At 44.3% G+C, this 20,625-nt stretch overlaps 1 long non-coding RNA gene across 1 annotated transcript in view; it reads left to right on the top strand.

Moving 5' to 3' along the window:
* The first annotated feature begins 210 nt into the window (after positions 1-210).
* The window catches only part of LOC141583531 (uncharacterized), a 76,909-nt gene continuing 56,494 nt past the window's right edge, over positions 211-20,625 (top strand). Inside the window, exons 1-2 of the long non-coding RNA XR_012516182.1 lie at positions 211-6,885; positions 12,103-12,202. This is a non-coding gene — a long non-coding RNA (uncharacterized LOC141583531). The remainder of the gene's footprint in view (positions 6,886-12,102; positions 12,203-20,625) is intronic.

Here is a 20,625-nt window from a genome sequence, read left to right as displayed (position 1 = left end):
TCCTCCCACCTCAGCCTCTGGAATAGCTGGGACTACAGGTGTGCGCCACCATTCCTGGCTAATTTTTTTACTTTGTGTAGAGACAGGGTTTCACCATGTTGCCCAGGCTAGTCTCAAACTTCTGAGCTCAAACTGTCCGCCCACTTCAGGCTCCCAAAGTTCTGGGATTATAGGTGTGAGCTTCCGCGCCGGGTCAAGACCTCTGGCATCTTAAGGGACTTCCTATGAGTTCTTCCCTCCAAACTTTTGCACAAGTTATTCATGTCGTTTTCTCTTTCCCCTCCAAAGTGCTGCTTCTCCCTCACATCTCCTCTGGAAGGACTTACCTGACTATGACTTAATTTAACTCTGCTCCATTACTCAGGAAACCTATACTCAACATTGATGCTACATTTAATTTCTCTAAATGATAAAATATACAAATTCTTGTATATTTGTATGCCTAACCACCTTGTGACAGCCTTTAGGAAAGATTCTACATCTGCCAGCTTTTTTGTATCCTCCATCCAGAACCTGTCTCCCATCCCTACTCCATCCACCCACCTCGGAGACATCATGGTACAGGGCAGTATATTCGGTTAGGACTGATGGTTTAAGAGTGTGCCCTGAACAATAAAGGATTTCTTTGAGGCTGAAATCCTATGGGATCCATGGAATATGGAGTTTCACCTCTCTTTGGCGCCTCCTTTCCCCAGCATGTGTAGAGCTTCTAGAACAGTCCCCAGCAAGAGAGAAGCACTTGGTACACCTCTTTGTTATCCTCACTGTCTCCCATCTCTGTGGGCCTGTTAGTGATGATCAGGATACAGGTTTCAACATGGCCAAGCTGTTAATCACCGGAGAATGGGCTCCATGAACAATAAGCATTAAAAGGCAACAACAACAAAAACCCTCTTAATTTTATGCAGGCTTAATTTTTTAAAGAACTTTTTTTGTAACTCACTTTTACTCCTCTTCATCTACTTTCTCGTATCTATGACTAAGAATGATAAGGACACCCACCCGCTATACACACCTAATTCCATTCCTCCAAATTTGATTTCGTGTTTTCTAGAGCCGGCGTGTAATGTGACCTATTGCTGGGAGAGGCCCAGCTGAGGGACTCTGTGATGCCAAATGGACAAAGGCATACTTTTATCTCCAGGTTCCAGCCTGGTGAAAATCATGGCACCTGAGGATTTGGAGCTGACTCTCTCCTTCGAGAGTTCTGCCTTCCAAAAATATATCTTAGGCTGCCTGTACCTGCATTCGATAGGTTTTGACTCTTACCAACTGCAGCTTCAGGCTGAACTTGAGTTCTACCCTCATGGATGCAAATCAAAACAGAGCTCAGAATCAAGTCTGGGAAGCAAGTAGAAGGGTTTGATTTGCATGGGGAGCTTTTGTCTCTGCGTGAAGGCAGCCAAATTCCCTGGGCTCCCCAGCCCTCCGGAAATATGTTTTACAGGACCCGGGGGCCCAGCCGGGTGGGTGTGATTTGAATGTTCTCTGCTACAGCTGCTGCTCCGGGCCCTGGTCACTGCTGTTGGGTTCGCTCCATTTTACTGCCTCAGAATCCCCCTGTGCATGTTAGTGGTTAATACAGCAGCCAGGAGACGCCAGACAGCTCTCGGCACCTGGTTCAAATTTAAGGCTCATTTACACATGATGTCACACACGCATTGTCAGCGCGAGGGAGGTCAGGATGGTTCATTTTGGGAAGGTTCACATTGTTGAGTCTTTACAACACTCACTGCTATTAATGCCTTAACCATCTGACTTGGATTTAGGTTTTCTGGCATGAGGTAATCCCAGGCACTAGATTTATATGCTGAAGGGGAAGCCAGCAATGGTGGCTAATCATGCTGGTTTGCAGATCCGCACCTCTGGAGCCTTGGGATGGAATTAGAGGGCCACATGGCAAGTAGCAAATCATGGGGGTTTTGAGCAGGAGGGGAATTAGCCAGATCTGGAAGCAGGGGCCATAGACGGGGCGTTGTCTGAGCCAGGAGGTTTGACTGAAGAATGGAAACCAAGGTAAATTGGACAAGGATCTGGGCCCAGAGACCACAGAAATTATTCTAGTTTTGACTAGTGCGTTGGGTCCTTGCTTGGCCTGTCCTCTTGCTCATCACCCGTAGAAATCCCAGGCCCATCTTCCCAGGACCAGTGTAAGTCTCATGTTCCATGAAGCCTTTCCTGACCACCCAGCCCACAGTAATTTCTCTCCTGAATCCCTAAGTACTTCTGTTACTGAGCACTTAATTTGTGCGACTAGCTCATTGTACCCTTACAATTCCATGGGGAAGGTATTATTATCTCCATTTTACAGATGATGTGACAGGTTCAGAGAGGTTAAATAATGTATCAGCATTATACTCTTAAGAGCTTGATGGAATCCTGATTCCAAGCTTAGGTACTGAACCATCGGGGTAGGCAGTCTACATCTGCTGTGGTACGTGGTATCAGTCACATGGGAGAGACAAACTGTGCCTCAGGAAGATGCCACATGGGAATGCACAGCAGTGCTGTAGAACCTTGTGTTTATGTGTCGTCCCTGGTGCCTGGCTGTAAATAACTGCAGGGCAGTGACCGTCACCTCTGCTTTTCTGCATCCCTGCACTTCCTGACACAGTGTCCCCCAAAGTATGCATCAATGGACAGATGAATATTAGCACCTCCCCACCACCCTCACCTAAAACATTGAAAACTTTGAGATCTTTGGATAACAACCCCTATCCCCTTCTGTTGTCTTCTGTCATGTGGCTGAAATAGTAAAACTGGTCTGTCTGTCACAGCTCCAGTGAGTTTCCTTACTCAGTGGAAATTTAGGGAATGTCTTTAATCCTGCTAACTGCTTTGACTTTTTTGCTTTTTAACTTGTACAGATATCTTTAATCCTGCTAACTGCTTTGACTTTTTTGCTTTTTAACTTGTCCCAAGACCTATTGCCATGATGGATCTCTGTAAATGGTCTTTCTTATTCCATGAGTCTCTGTTTTAGTCAAGTGAAAGGCACACTCCTTTTCACTGGCTACCTCTTGCTTAACCTCCAAGAGGAGTACACACTCCCAGAACCCTTTGCTGGGCTCTCATGCCAAGGTTAGGTGTCCCTTCAGTGTGCTTCTTCAGCACTCATTACCCCTTGGTAGTATTGTAGTTTAATTCCTGTTAGCTTGACTGAGCAGAGACTCGCCTGGAGATACCTGTAGGTGCCCTCCACGTTGTTCAGATGAAGAGCATAGAAGGGTGAGGCCCGCCCTCGGTTTCTACCCCTCTCCTCAAGGCCTTTCTAGTCACTATGCCACAGCGTGCTCATGGCTGTAGGGATCATGCCTCTGGGCCTCTGTCCATGCAGCTGCTCTGCCTGCACTCCAGGACAGGGGCCTTCTCTGCTGTCCATTGGAGCCCTGTGGAAGGGACTCCTGACCCTAGCCCTAGGAAAGTCATCTCTGAAGGCTGTTTTCTTATTAAAATGTCTCCTCAGAATGACCCTACAGACACAGTGTTTTTTCAGTGTCCTCTCACCTTTGAACATATCCAGGAATAACTGAAAAACCAGGCAATCAGATGCCCCTCTCATAAATCACAGTCACTTCAGAGCAGAACTTAGAGTTTGGTTTGCAAGCCACACGGAATAGTTTGAGCTTGCCCCTCTACCATTTCCTCCCATTCTGAGCCCGGAGGTTCACCTAGTGGACTGTGGCAATGGATTCCCTTGCCCCTGGCTTCCCATTGGGTTCAGCCAGAGAGCAGCCCCAGTGGGAGCTTAGACGGGGAGGAAAGTAAGGTCAGGGTGTCTGCTTCCCCCTCTCTGTTTGCCGGACCACTGTGGGCAGACTACACCCCAGGTGGCCGTCCCCATGTGTAGCCATGCTCGTGAGTTCTGGGTTCTGGAAACCTCCCCCTCCTCTTGCCCCTTCAGTCATAGGGTGGTAGCCCCCCTCTTTGCTATTAGCTGTTTTGCGTTGAATTGTGTCCAACCCCAAATTCATATGTTGAGACCCTAATCCCTAGGACCTCAGAATGCAACTGTACTTGGAGATAGGGTCTTTAAAGAAGTAACTAAGTTAAAATGAGGCTGTTAAGCTGTTCCCTAAATCAACGCGATTGGGGTTCCTGCAAGAAAAGGAAGAGATAGCAGGAAGACATGCACCCAAGTGAGGCCATGTGAGAACAAAGCAAGCAGGCAGCTGCTTACCAGCCAAGGCAAGAGGCCTCAGGAGAACCAGACCTGTCCACCCTTCGATCCTACTTCCCAACCTCCAGAACTGTGAGTAAATACATGCCTGGTTGTTCAAACCACCCAGTCTGTGGCATTTTGTTGTGGCAGTTATAGCAAACTAATACACTAGCTCAGCGGGTACTTCACTATCCCTTGGGGATTTCCCTAAATGTTACCTATTACAGTGTTTAAGTCCTTTTAGTAAGCTTTCCTTTTGGGATATCACCTGTTTCTTTTTGGGACCCTGATGGATATCCAGGCTCAGATGGCAACAGGAATATTTAGTTACAACAGCAAGAAAATCTGTCAATGGAAGTGGCTCCCTGCTACTGGTGTCCTCGCCCATCACAAGAACCCACCTGGGTACTCTAGTGCTACTCCAGGGTACTTCCTCTCCTTAGAAACTGAGTGACTTTGGACTGATCATTCCCTGTGAGCTTCAGTTTTCCTCTTCGTAAAGCACAGGTAACAAAAGCTGACTTTTTGGGGTACTGTGAGGCAACATGTTGGATGCCGATGTGAATTGACTGAGATAACCCAGCAAGGAAATAAGGTTGCTTTTCTATAGCAATATTTGTAAGCAATTTCACTGATAAATGTACACAAAGCCTTGATATCTGTGAAGGCAAAAGAATGGTGATGTTTACTAGGAAAGGCAGCTCTGAGAGTAGTATGGGAGAGGCTCTGCGATTTGCTCAGCAACTTTCTATGTCCTCCTCCCAAGCCTAGGAATCACTGCAAACTACAGTGCAGCAGAGACAGAGACCCATGAACCAACCTAATCTCAGTCAGGTTTTCATTCACTCTTCATTAAGAACTAGGTCGAGATATTTCAACTTTTACTTCACACTCTTCTGCCATAGAGGTCCCATACATACAACAGGTGAATGGAGCATCTCTTTGCCTTCTTTTTCCCTTTCGTTTGGGACTGAAGTGAAATCAGCTGGAGGCCAGAGCAGCTCAAACACTAAGGTATACAGTGTGCAGTAAGGTGAAATTGTGTCTTTTGGTTCCTAATTTTTATTTCCAATAAATGAAGCTTCTCAATCATGTTACTTTCACCTGCCCAAGCTAAAACACAATCTTCACTGTCCCCAAAGCTGCAAAGAGGGAGATCCTGACATAACATGTGGGGATGCTGCTAGGGTGTTCTTTGCCCTCTCTGTAAGCTAGACTCGCTAGTGGTCCTTCCCAGAGTGGGCCAGGAGACCCAGGCTTCTTCCTCAGTTGGACATCTGGCTTTCCACAAAGTCGAGTCTTCCCCTGGGAGGATGATGCCTCCGGGGTGATAGGAACACTTTTTATTAGCTCATTACTATCTCCATCGAATTCTATGCCAGGAGGCATTCTTGTGAATGTGAAAAGCTGTTGCGGAATAAAATGGCCTTGTGGGCGAGACAGGTGAAAAGAATAAAATCTCAGAATGTAAAGATCTAGGAAGAGTGTCACTTCAACTCTTAAAAAAAAAAAAAACTGCAAGTTTACTATTTATTTGGACCCTCAAAGAGCTGAGGTCACAGGGCCGCCAATTAGCCTGAAAATCTAAGGACCGGTGGGGGCCTATGAAGAAGCACGGGAAACTAGTGCTTGCTTGCCTGGGGCAGGTGTAACCAATAGAAGAACTCAGCAGGAGTAGGTAAAGATCTGGTGGAGAGTAAGTGAGGACTGGTGAGAGTATGGAGCCCCTGGGGAATGCGTATATAGAAGGAGTTTGTGCCTTCTTAGAGATTGTTCTCCGTGGACTCTACCAGGCACTGTATCCCACCAGAAGAGACTGGCCAAAGTCCTGAGAAAGAATCCCTCACAGTGCAGGTATGGGGGAAAGGGGAAATAGCTGCTGCAGAGGAGCACGAGCCCCAGCCTTTCTCCTTTCTAGAACAAAAGCCTTAATCTACAAGAGAAAGGGAAAATACTGTTTCCTTTAGACTACTTCCCTAAGTTTCCCTAGAAACTTAGGGAAGAATGAAAACAAAACAAAACAGAACACCCCTCTATCCTGAGGAAGGGACAGGAATACAGAAACAAAAACTAAGAATGTATTGCCAATAAATATACTCAAGAAGAAATGTTAAAAAAAAATTCATCAGGTGGGAGAAATGAGAAACAAAGCTAGAAATGCAAAACTAAAGATACAAAAATATGAAGAGCACTGGAAATTGATTAAATGAAGGTAAATTAAGATACATTTAAAATGTTTAAATGATCCTGAAAGATGAATGACTGTCAAGAGTAAAAATAGCACTGTATTCTATGTGTATAGGATTCGTAAAAGTAAAATGTATCATAATAATACAAAGGTTGGGAGGGACGAATTGAGAATAAACTATTGTAAGATCCTTACATTATGAATGAAGCAGTGTATTATTTGAACATAGATTCTGATCTTGGGTATTCTCAGCCTTTTTTGGCTGTTTTCTTCCCTTCGTTGTAGATTTATCCATCTGTGGTCTTTATCATTACCGTCTTTGTAATTAGGTTTCTGAGTGGACGTCCAACTTATTGATTCTCAGCGCCGAAATCTGAGCAACCCACTGCACCGACTAAATCAGCGGCGTTAAGACTGATGGTGCTTTTCTGACTTTGCACCAAGAACCGACGCTCGGAGGCGCCGACAAAACCGCCTCGCCGGTCACAAGAGTCGCGGTGGCGACCCGTGGGGCTCCTCCGCTGGGAATCTCCTGGTGCGTGAGCAACAAGAATTCATGTGAAGGTGTGGCGTCCTCTCGTTCTTTGCGTTTTCACTGGGAGCTACAATCCCGAGCTGCTAGTGATCAGCCATCTTGGATCTCTCTCTCTCAAATGTGTCTGTCCTGTTTATTTACTTAAACATATATACTGTCTACATTTTTCCATGTCCATAATGTTTCTCTATTTAGTAATCTATAATGATTGCCTAGCATTAACTTACAGGGATTTATTATAATCTCTTTAGCCAATCTCCCATGCCTGGACATTTAGGTTGCTTCTAACATTTATTAATAATAAACAATACTGCTGTGCATATTTATACATATACATCTTAAAGTTCTGGATGTAGAATCGCTATATCAAAGGGTATGCACATTTTTCAGGTTTTTGATTCATACTGCCAAATTTCTCACCCTCAAAAAAGTTATGCCAATTTATACTACCATCAATCATATGCCTGTATGACAATGTTGATTTCCATGCATACTACCAACATTGATTATTATCTTTGTGAAATTTTTGAATTATTACTCATTTTCAATGACTTTGCAAATATTTATTAGCTGTTTGTAATTCTTGCTTTGTGAGTGACTGCTGTTACCTTTTGTGCATAATTCTTTTGAGGGAAAGGAATATACTTTTCTATTTAATTTATAAAAGCTCCATTTATGTATATATATTTTTGAGATGGAGTCTTGCTCTGTCACCCAGGCTGGAGTGCAGTGGCACAATCTCAGCTCACTACAACCTCTGCTTCCCAGGTTCAAGTGATTCTCCTTTTATATTAAGGTATCTGTCCGTCTAACATCTATGGATCTACACATCATATATATTAAGTTATAACCGCCATGTATATTGCTATTTTCCCTCAATTTTTATTTATGTTTTTCTTTATTTCATTCTGGATTTTTCCCCCATTTGTATATAGTCTATTAACAATCCTTTATAGTTTCTGTCTTTGGCTGATGCTTCAAAATAATTTTCCCATCCCAAAATGGTAACAGTATTTATGTTTTTACTGATACTCTTATGATTTATTTTTGTCGAAAATAATCATATAAAACTAATTTAGATTAAACGTATGAGGTACTAGCTAACATTTTCTTCAAAGTTACTAAATTATTAAATACGTTTGAATTTGTGAACTCCGTATTTCTGAGCTTTTCTTTTCTTTTGAGACAGAGTCTTGCACTGTCACCCAGGCTGGAGTGCAGTGGTGTAATCTTGGCTCACTGCAACCTCTGCCTCCTGGGTTCAAGTAATTCTTCTGCCTCAGCCTCCCAAGTAGCTAAAATTACAGGCACCTGCCACCATGCCTGGCTAATTGTTTTGTATTTTTAGTAGAGACGGGGTTTCATTATGATGATCAGGCTGGTCTCCAACTCCTGACCTCGTCCACCACGCCAGGCCCTTCTGAACTTTTCTTTATGTCTCTTTCATCTATGCTAGGGCTAAATTGTTCAATTAATTAAACAGTTTTAAGAATTCAAAAGTTTTAATGTTTGATGAGAAATCTGCAGCCTTGGGGTAGAATGTTGTTGCTTATTAGTTGGTGCTGAGGGGTGAGGGGTGCACTTGGTCCTAGTGTACTCTCAGGCTTCGGCAGGCCCTGTCTGCCTGGATCTCAAGAGTGAGGCTTTCTCAGAAAGCCTGCCCCTCCTTCTCCTCCTGTGGGCTGTGATTGCAAAACCACCTCCAAGGCCAGCCTGCCTCTAAATCCCACCTGTTTTGTTTTGGTGTCATGAAATTCCAGCATTAGAGTGCAGAGAAATAGTTTTAGGACCTTAGAGGATGAAAACGTATGCAGTTTGTGTTGGAAGGACCAACATAATAACAAATGTGCAACCATCACTCCACTTACAAATTAAGGTCACAGATCTAGACAAAGTATTGTGTGAATTAAGTGAGTGAGTGAGTGAGTAGGGAGAGGGACTCTGTTAGGAACAGGGGAGCTGGAGGGGAAATGGCTGGATCTGGAACTGAGAGCACCTGGGTAGCTGAGAATGAGGACTCTAAATCTTCTGGGGACAAGGGGAGAGGTGCAGAAGCCCCACAGCCACCTCTGTGGTTGCCATGCTTCAATCTGGCAGCCAGAGAAAAGCCCAAACCAGGCCAGATGAGGCTCCACTCAAGGACTAGCTAGATTATGTGCTAGAGGGAAAAAAAGGGAAACTCCTCCAAGAGGAGCCAGTGATGATCACAGCTATTGATGTGTATTCCCACGGCCCTCGCAGCCATGCATCTCTTAAAATCAAGTGAAACAACCATTGATAATTCTGGAAAGAATTTTCTAGTAGGGGAAATAGAGAAAGGAAAAAAAAAAACCTGAAGAAAAAAAAAACAAAACCAAACCCTTCTTGATGTTTTCCACAGACTGCTTTAGAAAGAGAAAGACTGATGCAATCCAAAGACAATGATCCTTGGTTAACCCAGGACATTTCACAGACCCAGAACTCAGAAGGCACAGACACCCACATACAGGCCTCAGTTTTGACTTTTTAAATGCAACAATTTTTTGTAAATTCATATTTAATTTTCAACCAACTCCAGCACCTCATTAAGGAGGGGCCTGTTCTTTGCCAAACTCTTCCAAGGGAACCTGCTGGGTTTGAGTGTAGGTGTCAGCAAACATTTCCCAGTATGTTCTAATGGGGAAATATTTATTTTGTAACACTCCTTCCTAACCAAAAATACAATTATGTGACATGTTTTATATGACCAAGGGGATTTGGGCTAAGATTTTGTATCCATAATGTACCCTAATACTGAGAAACATCGTTTTTAAAGTATTTTTCTTTGGCATGGACAGGGGGCTGCACCCTGGAAAAATAGCACTTCATGGGAATTTCCCTTTAGCCCTGAGAAAGAGTTTGGGAACACATAAGAGTAGAGTATATTTGGTTTGGGATCTTAAATCCTGCAAGGTCTCTGAAAGAGGCAAATGGGTGTGAGAAAGAATTAGTTACTGCAAGTTTATTTCATAATGGCCTATAAAAACTATACATGTTCCATTTCTAAAGCTGCTATGCCCTTACTATAGCTATAGCTACTTTTTAAAACAAGAAAGACTTTCCACAAAGTCATTTCTGCTTTGGGTGGGATAACATTTAGAGCAAGGTATAAAGGACCTTTGCCAGAACAATTACCATTTAAGGCAAAGATCTTCAAGATTTTACTTGGAGCTTAAGGTCTTGGCTCAGCCCTGGCTCTGTGGAACACCACACACATCCAGTGACCATGGGAAAGCTGGCTCCATGCTGGGCTGGGCTGCAGCATTAGTACAAGTCTCATGCCCCAAAGGGTGAAATGTGACTATCTGCTAAGTGAAGGCTCTGTCAGGAGAAGCTGGAGGAATATGGCAACCACTCATTGAACCAAAATCCATGGAGTCCCAATCCTTTTTCATTGTTGCCTTTTTGCATTTAGAACATGTCCCTCTGGCCACCTCCAGGGAATGGGTGCCAGGACTCAGTGTGCCCAGCTCAAGGCTAAAGAGAGTTTATTAGCAGAAGTGTCACTGACATGATTTGGAACCACAGGAGAGGCAGAGATGTGTGATGGCTGAAAGCAGAACGTGGGCTAATGTTTAACAGACAGACTAGCCAGCCTACGGATTAATTAGTGTTCTGCTGGTAGTTCTGTTAGGAGGCATTATCATTCATCACTTAAAATAAGACCTTTTTTTTTTTGAGACAGAGCCTTGCTCTCTTGCCTAGACTGGAGTGCAGTGGTGCAATATTTGAGCTCACTGCAACCTCTGCCTCCTGGGTTCAAGCAATTCTCCTGCTTCTGCCTCCCAAGTAGCTGGGACTACAGGTGCCTGCCATCTTGCCCTGCCAATTTTTGTATTTTTAATAGAAATGGGAGTTTCACCATGTTGGCCAGGCTGGTCTTGAACTCCTGAACTCAGGTGATCGTCCCACCTCGGCTTCTCAAAGTGCTGGGATTACATGCCTGAGCTACCATGCCTGGACAAAATAAGACCTTTTATTGGAAGCCAATTGTTTTTATATGATAGTGACCCTAGGAAACTGGTCAGAGAGAAATAATTTATACATACTAGTGAAAATCAAACTCATCATACTAATGAAAATCAAACTACACAAACACAATAGGAAATATAGAAATGTAAGTTTAAACAAATGTTTATCTATTGACTCATAGTGCATTCAACATAGTCTTTTGTTTCAGGTGTGACTGGTAGAGGCATAATTATCTGCCACAATGCCAGCATCATCAGTTTAGGAAACTACCACCCTCCCCCAACATCCTGTTTTTCTCTTATAATCTCTTATGATTCCTTCATCCACCTATTCCTAAACCAATCATCAACTCCCAGTTATCACTGTGTTGGAGTAGTACTTTTTTTTAGCCTCCTGCCCAGTGTGTAAAAAGTAATATTTCATTTTACTTATCTAAATTTACCAATATCCAAGGTAGAAAGGACAAGTAATTTCACTAGTTTAGAATTTGAAACCAACTCTCCCGGTTAATCTTCTTTGTGTCTTTCACAATTTTACGGCTTTATAGCTTTTTCTTTCCCTTTAATTTTTTTTGTCTTTCCAGGAAAAACAGAAAAAGACCTTTATTTTTTCTTGCCTATATAAAAGCCATTGCATTTTCTTGACCATATGTTGCATTTCTCTGGATGTCCTCCAGCTCCAATTTGCCTTCCTAGCAAAAATATGTTTTTTAAAAAGCAGTTGAATAACATCAACATGGTTTATTATTTTTCCTACTTCATCAAACACCAGTTTGTTGTGCTAACAGCTGTTACTAAAGTCAAAAGTTAGTTAAGTTAATAAATAGTTTCAGAATAGAAGTGTCAAGAGAGACATAAACTACTAATTTGCCAATCCAGGCACACACACACAACTAATTTTGTATACACCCACCCACTCTCAGAATTATCCATAGCAGCCAGTGATCAGTAAATTGGTAAATTATTAGTGTATTGACACATACATGTATATAAATACCCAATAAGACTACCAAGTGTGCAAGTCAGTTATAGGTGTGATGTGGTTTGGCTGTGTCCCCACTCAAATCTCATCTCAAATTGTAATCCCCATGTATCAAGGGAGGGATCTGATGGGAGGTGATGGGATCATGGGGGTGGTTTCCCCCATGCTGCTCTCATGCTAGTGAGTGAGTTCTCATAAGATCTGATGGTTTTTTAAATTTGACACTCCTCTTTCTCTCTGTCTCAGTCTCTCTCCCTCTTTCTCACCTGCTGCCATGTAAGATGTACCTGCTTCCCCTTCTGCCATGATTGTAAGATTCCTGAGGCCTCCCAAGCCATGTGGAACTGTGAGTCAATTAAACCTCTTTTCTTTATAAATTACCCAGTCTTGGATATTGAGCAGTTTGAAAATGGACGAATACAAGGTGCCCACAATACTAGCTCTTTAAGCTAGAGAAAGCTCCCAAATGTCACCTGGACCGACCCGTTTTCCTAAATTTGGCAATACCTGAAATATCCAAATCAAACTGTTGTCTTTCTTGTAAACTCAAAATCCTTTTATTAAGTATCAACTGAGGCCAACATGTGTCACGCATCAGAGGCAGAAAGATCAATGGGACCTCATTCCAGCTATAAATCAGGGAGACACTTGGGTTGCTGAGACACTGGGTTATGGAGAGAATTAACAGGGTAATAACTGTGGCCTGCTTAGAAGAGGGCCAGGCACATAGTGTTGTTGTTATTTCAAAGAGTCTACTTTTTAATTTGCATGTGTTGTAATCAGGAGAAAATAGAGTATTTAGAAATACCTAATGAGAAGCACAACACCAGAGGTATGGATAAAGTACTGTGGGTGCACCCAGGAAGGAACCACTGGGCCTGCCTGTGGGAGTTAGGAGCAGTGTCAGAATGAAGATTAATTTGAGCATCGAAAGATGGAGGAGGTGAGGGAACAGCAAATACTAACTAGACCCATTCTTGCTTCATTTTGAGGCAATTTCTTCTTGTTCAGGATTTTGGAGCTGTAGAAAACCCTGATAAGAGATGCCCTGATAATAACCCATCATTTTTGAAGGACAGTAAATCTCTCATAATAAAACTTCCCTTCTAATTCATAACCTGTCCAGTTCCCTTTCTCTTTCCTTGGGGGATTTATTTTTGTGGATTTTTTTTTTCCTCTTTGCTTGGGGAAGAGGCAGACAGGAGGAGCCTTAGCAAAATGATCCAAATAATCACAATGTATCTTCGCTCAATGCCTCTCACCCCTACTCCCACCTCCAGTGGGTTTAGGTGGGTGGGCTCCTCCAGTGCTCACTGAACCTGGGCTCCCACTTTTCAGTGAAAAAAGAACTTATGAGCTCATCCTCACTGGGCTGTTCCAGGTTTATCATACAGGAGCTGCATCCTAAAATGCAAGCTTTCTGGGAGTGATGTTTTAATGCAGAGGTTTCTAGACCAGTAAAATTTCCCCCAGTTTTGGTAACCTCTGACAAAATGCTAACTTTTTATTTTGCTAAGTGAGAACATGAAAAAGAAAATACATTCCCACCTAATATTACCAATGCTTTAAAAAGAAAGCATATTTAAACAATAATAAAATAGTGGAAAAGGATTTCAGAATACAGTTTTTAAAATTGAATCTAATTGGCATATGAAAAATCTACTACCTTTATTCTGCTGCTGACCTGTGATGGTCATTTGGGAAGTGCTGCATTAACTCAAAGGGATGCATACCTAACAGTGGCAAGTCAGACACCAGCAGGGACAAACTGGGAACAAATCAAGGAAGAAGAAAGAAATTGTCTTGGTTTTCTGTGCATCCTTGGCATGGACGGGGTGCTGCCTCCAGGATCTCTGTGTGCTCTGTAGCTCAGGTTTCTCAGCCTCCAGCGCGTAACCATTGTCAGAACTGGGCCTTGGTCTCCAGGATGGATGGCCCAGATCATCCAAGTCAGGAATTGACCTGTATGAATCTGTTGTCTCCTTAATTTGTCATCCCCATTGTTTCAAAACATGAAGTCAAAACCCATGCCCAAGCCTTAAAGAGCACATTAGCCCTGAGTGCCTATTTAGGTTTAGAAACTTTGAATGCATCAGGTGATGTGCTTCAAATATTAGACTCTCAAGCAAGTGCTTTTCCCAAGGAAACTGTCACCTTTGAGGTACCTGGCATTTCAAGCCAACTTGGGACACATCAAGTGTCAATAAAGTTTGATAAATCATAGCAGCCATCCCAGCCTTCTATGGAAAGGGTCAAAGTGCCGCTAGCATTAGGAAATGAAATATGCAAAACCTGCATTTCTATTTTTGGTCATGGTCTGCAGCGTGGTTCCTAGAATAAATTGCCACTGCACAGCAGGATTCAAGGAAACAGTGCTGACAGCCTCACTCTCCTTGCACTGTGATGCACAGACAGAGATCAGCCGGCTGCTGACTTGTTTCCTGAATGAAAAATGGATTCCAGGTAGAAGAACTGTGGCTCCTGACCATTTCCTGGATCTTGCTCAAGAGAAATGTACACAAGTATTTATTTATAGCTGCTCAACTCCCTTTCAGACACACTCCAAATTTATTATTCCTGAAGTCGAATGAGTTGTAATCACTGAATATGGAAACATTGAGCAATTTCAAGGCAGGCTGGGGAGGAAACCTTTGTCATCAGACTCTCCTGCATTACATCCTGCCTGGCAGCGACTTAACAATTTCATTGTCTGTATTTTCACACTTGTGAAATGGGGAAATAGCACTTGTATTGCAGAATTATTGTGAAGATTGGAAAGAATAACCAATCATTGCAGGATGCAGAGTAGGCCCTCAATCAGTAGTTTTGCTTTTCACTGTTAAGACTTGTTTAGGGAGGGGCAGCGAGCTCCTTTAGCAGTTCAGGGTTTCCCTCCCACTCTGGGACAGGGTGGTAGGGGTGTGAGACTGGAAGCTGCTGAGAGAATATGGTCTCTTTCATTGTGCTTTATTTTCTCCGTTTGGCCTCATGGAGGTGCAGGGACAGGTGTCATCGAAGGGTGACTTGAGGAAGTAGGAGAGCAAATGGCTTCTCCCTGATTCTCAGAAGTCTAGGGTCCTCACCTGGCTCTTATCCACAATGCCTGTGCTATTGGTAATAGTTCACATGCACATGTCTCCTTTCAGTTAGGCTGAAAAAAAATCCTGCAGGCACGTACTCCAATGTGGGCTGCTTTGTATGTCTCCCTGGCAAGGTACACAGCAAATGTTGGTTGTTGCTTCTGGAGGCCAGGCCAGCACAAAGCAAACAGGGCTTGGGTGTGCTCAGGGACAGCTAAAGGGGTTGGATGACTAACTCCCTTCCTGTGACCATCGCTGCTTCTTGTTTACTCCATTGAAAAAGGGCATAGGGAGGTCAGTTGCCGCTGCTCATCTGTATCAAGGTCAAAGGCAGAGCCACCAAAAGTAATCTGCTCCTATTTTTGAAGCTTTCTTCTGTGGCCAGTATTGCACTTTGTAAACACTTGGTACTCAACAAATTCCAGCACACATATGGAAGCAATGGTGTCAACTAGCTGGCTTGAAAGTACTAAATACCCAGTGTTCAGAGCACTGACTCATGGAGAGGAAGAGTTTCCCTCAGCTTCTGACTGTGGGTGTGCAGCACAAGTCCGTGGCCACGCTCACACCCCTACTTAGCACCTGTCAATCTCCCGTCCTCTGTGAAACAGCCTGCGTTTCTCCCTGCTGGGCTCACCACTTCTCTGGGTTTCTTTCGGTGCTGTCTGTCCAAGTCTTTCTGCTGTTGGAAGTGTTTGGCCAGGCCCAGAAACAGTAGGAATGGGAAGTCAGCTCTAGCCATGACTACAAATAATGCACCTTTCCAGCAGCCTGTGGGTTTTCTTCTTACCAGTACAACAGTGAGTCTCATCTCAGAATCTCTGAGGCCTGGCCAGTGAGGCCCCTGTTCTTCCTCCCCTGGCAGAGTCCAGCTCTGATGATATCCCCACCCAAGGGGCAAACACCCATGTGATTTCAGTGGGTCAGAGGAATAGGAATGGAATGGAAGGGTAAGATCTTTTCTGCTGAAGCTCAAAGCACTGTGGATACAGGCCCACATGCGTAGCCTGAATCAGGGCACTGAGTTCACTCTGCTTAGTTTGCTTAAATGTTAGTTCATGGCAGCCATGGTTGCAAATAGGATCAAACTGCAATTTTTAATTCTGTGTAATGCTGCTATGAAAATGGGCTTAACTGCTTTTCAGTGTGGTCATTATGACTCTCTTAACTTCCCTTACTCATGAAACCTAGCATGAGTCATGGCTGGAGAATCTCACTCCACCCCACTGCCCCTACTGTCCCAAGAAGAAGAAAGGCTGGGTTCCTGGAGTTTCTCTTCCTGGCAGTAAACCTTCCTCCTCCCTGCAGGACTGTTATAACTGATCCATAGTTAGAACATCAGGGAGCCCATAACCAGGCAGGATGGGGGGTTCTCCTTACCAGCTTGCTTCCCGTGCAGCAGGGAAGCGGGTGTCTGCTGCAAATTTCCCCATGCAGGGGTGGGGAAGTGGGGATAGGAAGAACAGTGAAGCTGAACAGACATAAAAGGAGCTGTCCTGTGCCCAGACAACCCCAATAACATCTTCAGGCCCAACTAGGATCCTCCCTTCCCAAACTCGAGAGTATTTGTTCCCGGTGTTAGTAGGGCTTTTTTGATCGCAAAGGACAAAAACTCCTCACTTAGGCTGCTATGTTAGTTTGCTAGGGCTGCCTTAACAAAGCCCCACAGACTGGATGGCTCAAATATGGATATCTCACTGTTCTAGAGGCTGGAAGGCCAAGATCAACTTCAGGATTGATTCCTTCTGAGGCCTCTCTCCTCAGCCTGCAGAAGGCCGTCTTCTCTGCGTCTCCATGTGGTCCTCCACCTGCATATATCTAGGTCTTCCTCTTTTTTTTTTTTTTTTTTTGAGACGGAGTTTCGCTCTTGTTACCCAGGCTGGAGTGCAATGGCGCGATCTTGGCTCACCACAACCTCCGCCTCCTGGGCTCAGGCAATTCTCCTGCCTCAGCCTCCTGAGTAGCTGGGATTACAGGCACGTGCCACCATGCCCAGCTAATTTTTTGTATTTTTAGTAGAGACGGGGTTTCACCATGTTGACCAGGATGGTCTCGATCTCTCGACCTCGTGATCCACCTGCCTCAGCCTCCCAAAGTGCTGGGATTACAGGCTTGAGCCACCGCGCCCGACCCAGGTCTTCCTCTTTTTAAAAGTACACTACTCCTGTTGGATTAGGCTCCACCCTCATGACCTCGTTTAACCATAATTACCTCTTTAAAGACCCCGGCTCCACATAAGGTCACATTCTGAGGGACTGGGAGTTAGGACTTCAACATGCCAGTTTTCTGATGGGAGAACACAATTACTTGGTCTCCTAGAGCAAAAGCCTCTATTAAGGATACTGATCACCTGGAGCTGAGAAAGGCCAATTGGGGCAGCCCCAGACAGCTTTTCCTCTTTTCTCTGTCTCCACAGCTTTCCCATTCTCTCTGGATGAAGCCAGGTATTTCTGTTATATGCACTCCTAACACCCCTCTGCCTCCCTTATGGATTTACCACCTCTGTATTTAAATACTGTGTTGTGAAGTTACTTAGTTAATGTCCATCTTCTCAGTTAGATGAAAGCACCAGGACAGCCGGACCCGTCACTGCCTTCCTTGCCACAACCCCAGCACTTGGCCCAGGCTGGGCACATAAAAGATACTGAGTTCGTAGCTGCTGAATTGAAGGTCTCTCACTCTTGGTGCTTCTGCTCCCCTGCCTCCTTGCTGGCCAGTCAACCCCACAGTCACCTCAATCTACTTGGCCCACATTTCAGACAGTCACATCCCATGTGTTTCACTTCATATAGTTTATACCACAGGGGAGATATTTCTTTTTTTTTTTTTTACCCATCACTAGGTTCATGGCCAAAGCCCCTATAGCAAAAGGCAGATTAACAAGAGAAAAGCATACAAATGTATTTAATATAAGTTTTATGTGACACAGGAGCTTTCAGAAATAAAGAGCCAAAGAAGCAGGGCACCCTGTATATTTTTCTGCGTAAGTTTGATGAAGTGGACGGTCATGGAGAAGTGTGACTGGAGGACAAAAGGGTTTGATCAAGGCCTGTTTGTTCATATTCTCTGTGTCCCAGTGTCTGCAGAGATAGGGCATTCCTTTCCTTTGGATAAAAGGAGGACCCCTCTCAAAGTGTGGTCTTATGACCTTCTTCAAGGGAGAAAGGTAGGACAAAGTCCAATAGTGACTTCCGCCTCTGCCGTTTCCTCAAATGCCAAGGTGCCATACTTTAGTGTCGTGTGTCCTGACCCCCATCAGTACTGTAATTGACTTTAACTTAAATAACCGATTTTAGAAGGAAACCTTGTCTCTATTGTGGGTTTGACGTTCTGCTTCTATTTAAAAATTAAAAGTTGTTGAAACAATCACATAGCTATAAAAATACATGCTGGTGTAACCGCTGAAGTTACCTCCTGAGCTGCTTGTGGGCTGCCTGTCTTCAACAGGTCCTGGAGGGAGGCAGTCTACCTGGCTTAGCAAATGGTTTCTCCAGTAGCATTGAATAGAGTGCTCTTGGCTGCAAGTAGTGGGAATCCCACTGATGCCGATTTAAAAAATTAGAACTTTGGGAGGCTGAGGTAGGAGGATCAGTTGTACCCAGGAGTTCAAGAACAGCCTGGACAACATGGCAAAAACCCTATTGCTACCAAAAAAAAGTATATACATATATATATATATATATATATATATATATATATATATATATATTTAAAATATATATTTTATATTTAGTATGTTATATCTAATTATATTAATAGAATTAATTTAATTGATTATAATTTAATATTTAGCCTATTATATGTAATTAGAACATTGATTATCTTATAGAACTGAAATATTAGAATAGTGTGGTTTTGAGGGCTGCTTGTTTTAGAACCTAAATTAGCTTATCAAAGACTGACATTCTTTCTCCCTCTCATTTCTGTGAACCTCAGGGTTGGCTTCATCTTCTGAGTACTAGCAAGATGGCAGCAGTGGCAGTCATAGGCATCACATTGAGACACATTGTTCAAAGGAAGAAGACGGATTGTCATTCTGTTTTTCGAAAAGCACCTAGCAGACTTCTCTATACATTTCTCTCTTTCAAGTATTTATTTATTTATAGAGATGAGGTCTTGCTCCATCACCCAGGCCGGAGTGCAGTAGTGCAATCATAGCACAATGTAGCCTCGAACTCTGGGACACAAGCAGTCCTCCCCACTCTGTCTCCTCAGTAGATAGTTCTATAGGTATGCACCACCACACCTGGCTTATTTATTTTTTTATAGAGATGGGATCTTGCTCTGTTGTCCAGACTGGTCTTAAACTCCTAGCCTCAAGCAATCCTCTTACTTGGCCTCCCAAAATGTTGGGAATACAGGCATGAGCCACTGTACCTGGACTCCCTATAAATTTCTTTGGCCAGAATTGGGTCACACATTCACTCCTGAATTAGAAAGGGAAATGAAGTGAGTATGCAGCTTCTCTGGGGTGAAAACCACACTGGAGTGGAAGCTGCAATGCCCACCATGCACATCAGTGGCCAGCCTATGGGTAGGTTGTGATCAAGACAGGTGCCCTCTGCTGGTGCATTCTGGGGCTACCCCCAGCCCAAACCTGCTGAGGCCAAAGGCAGACGGCTTTGACCTTGCATGGCAGGTGCCAGGACTGACACATCTGTGCTCTCCTCGGGCAACAATTTCTGTGGCCCTCAAGCAATGCCTGGCCTCAGACTGAACCATCAGATTCCAAAATGATGCATTCTTCTCCCTGACCCCCACATGCTCTGGCTCACAGACAAGCAGAGCCAGCACCCCACCCCGGCATTGGCCCCTGAATCAAGGAAGAGAGACTCTGCCTGAGTCTGCTTTTGATGGGGCTTCGCCAGCCCTGGAGGGCTCATTTTCTCTGTCTCCTGCTAAATTCCCTGGCTGCTCCTCCGCTGTCAGTTTGCCAAGCCCCAAGTGTCTCCTGGCTCCGTCTGCAGCAGGAAATGGGCCTGACAATTGTTCTTCCAGAGATGGTGATTTTTCAATATGTATTTGCATGGATCCCACCCACACTTCATCTCCAAAACCCCTGCTTGTGTTGAGCTCTGATTTACTAAGCACGTACTACAAGCCTGGTTCTGTACTCAGCACTGCAGGTGGGGGGAGCAGGGAAGGCACGGGGGAAGCATCTGATGTGCTCTCTGCTTTTGACTTCATACTCCAGCCATAGTTGACGGCCACTCACTTGGAAGTGAGCATCCTAGTCAAGGTAGCTCTGGTGGACTACAGGGCACACATTAAAAAGGGTCCAGATTTTAAAAACTGTACTGTGTGGGTTCAGAGAAGGGCAAGGCTGACACAGGAAGTACATGTGCTGATTATTCTGTCTGTCCCCTACTCATCCCTGTGTCCACTCTTCCCTGCCTTGGGCCCTGGATGAACTGGCTGCAGACTGCAGCGACAGACCCTTTGCCCCAGCTTCCAGTGTCCTTGCTGGTGGAGCGCCTGGCAGCAGGTCTCAGAGCAGAAGGAACATGAGGCCAGAATTTATTTTCCCTGCTTCTCCCCTGTTTTGCTGTGATTCCAGCTTTGGCAAATTCCTCCAGAGCTCCAGCTCCAGCAGGGCATAGGGGAGCTGATGGCTTCCTGCTGTTGCTGGTCCCCGGATTCCCTGTTGGATTTCCTGAGCCTCCCTACTCTGGAAGCAGCCCCTTTTTTT

Source organism: Saimiri boliviensis, chromosome 2 (assembly GCF_048565385.1).
Source record: "Saimiri boliviensis isolate mSaiBol1 chromosome 2, mSaiBol1.pri, whole genome shotgun sequence".
In the NCBI taxonomy this organism is placed as follows: Eukaryota; Metazoa; Chordata; class Mammalia; order Primates; family Cebidae; genus Saimiri; species Saimiri boliviensis.
The sequence above is the reverse complement of the archived record's forward strand: the minus strand, read 5'-3'. Positions and strand labels throughout refer to the sequence as shown.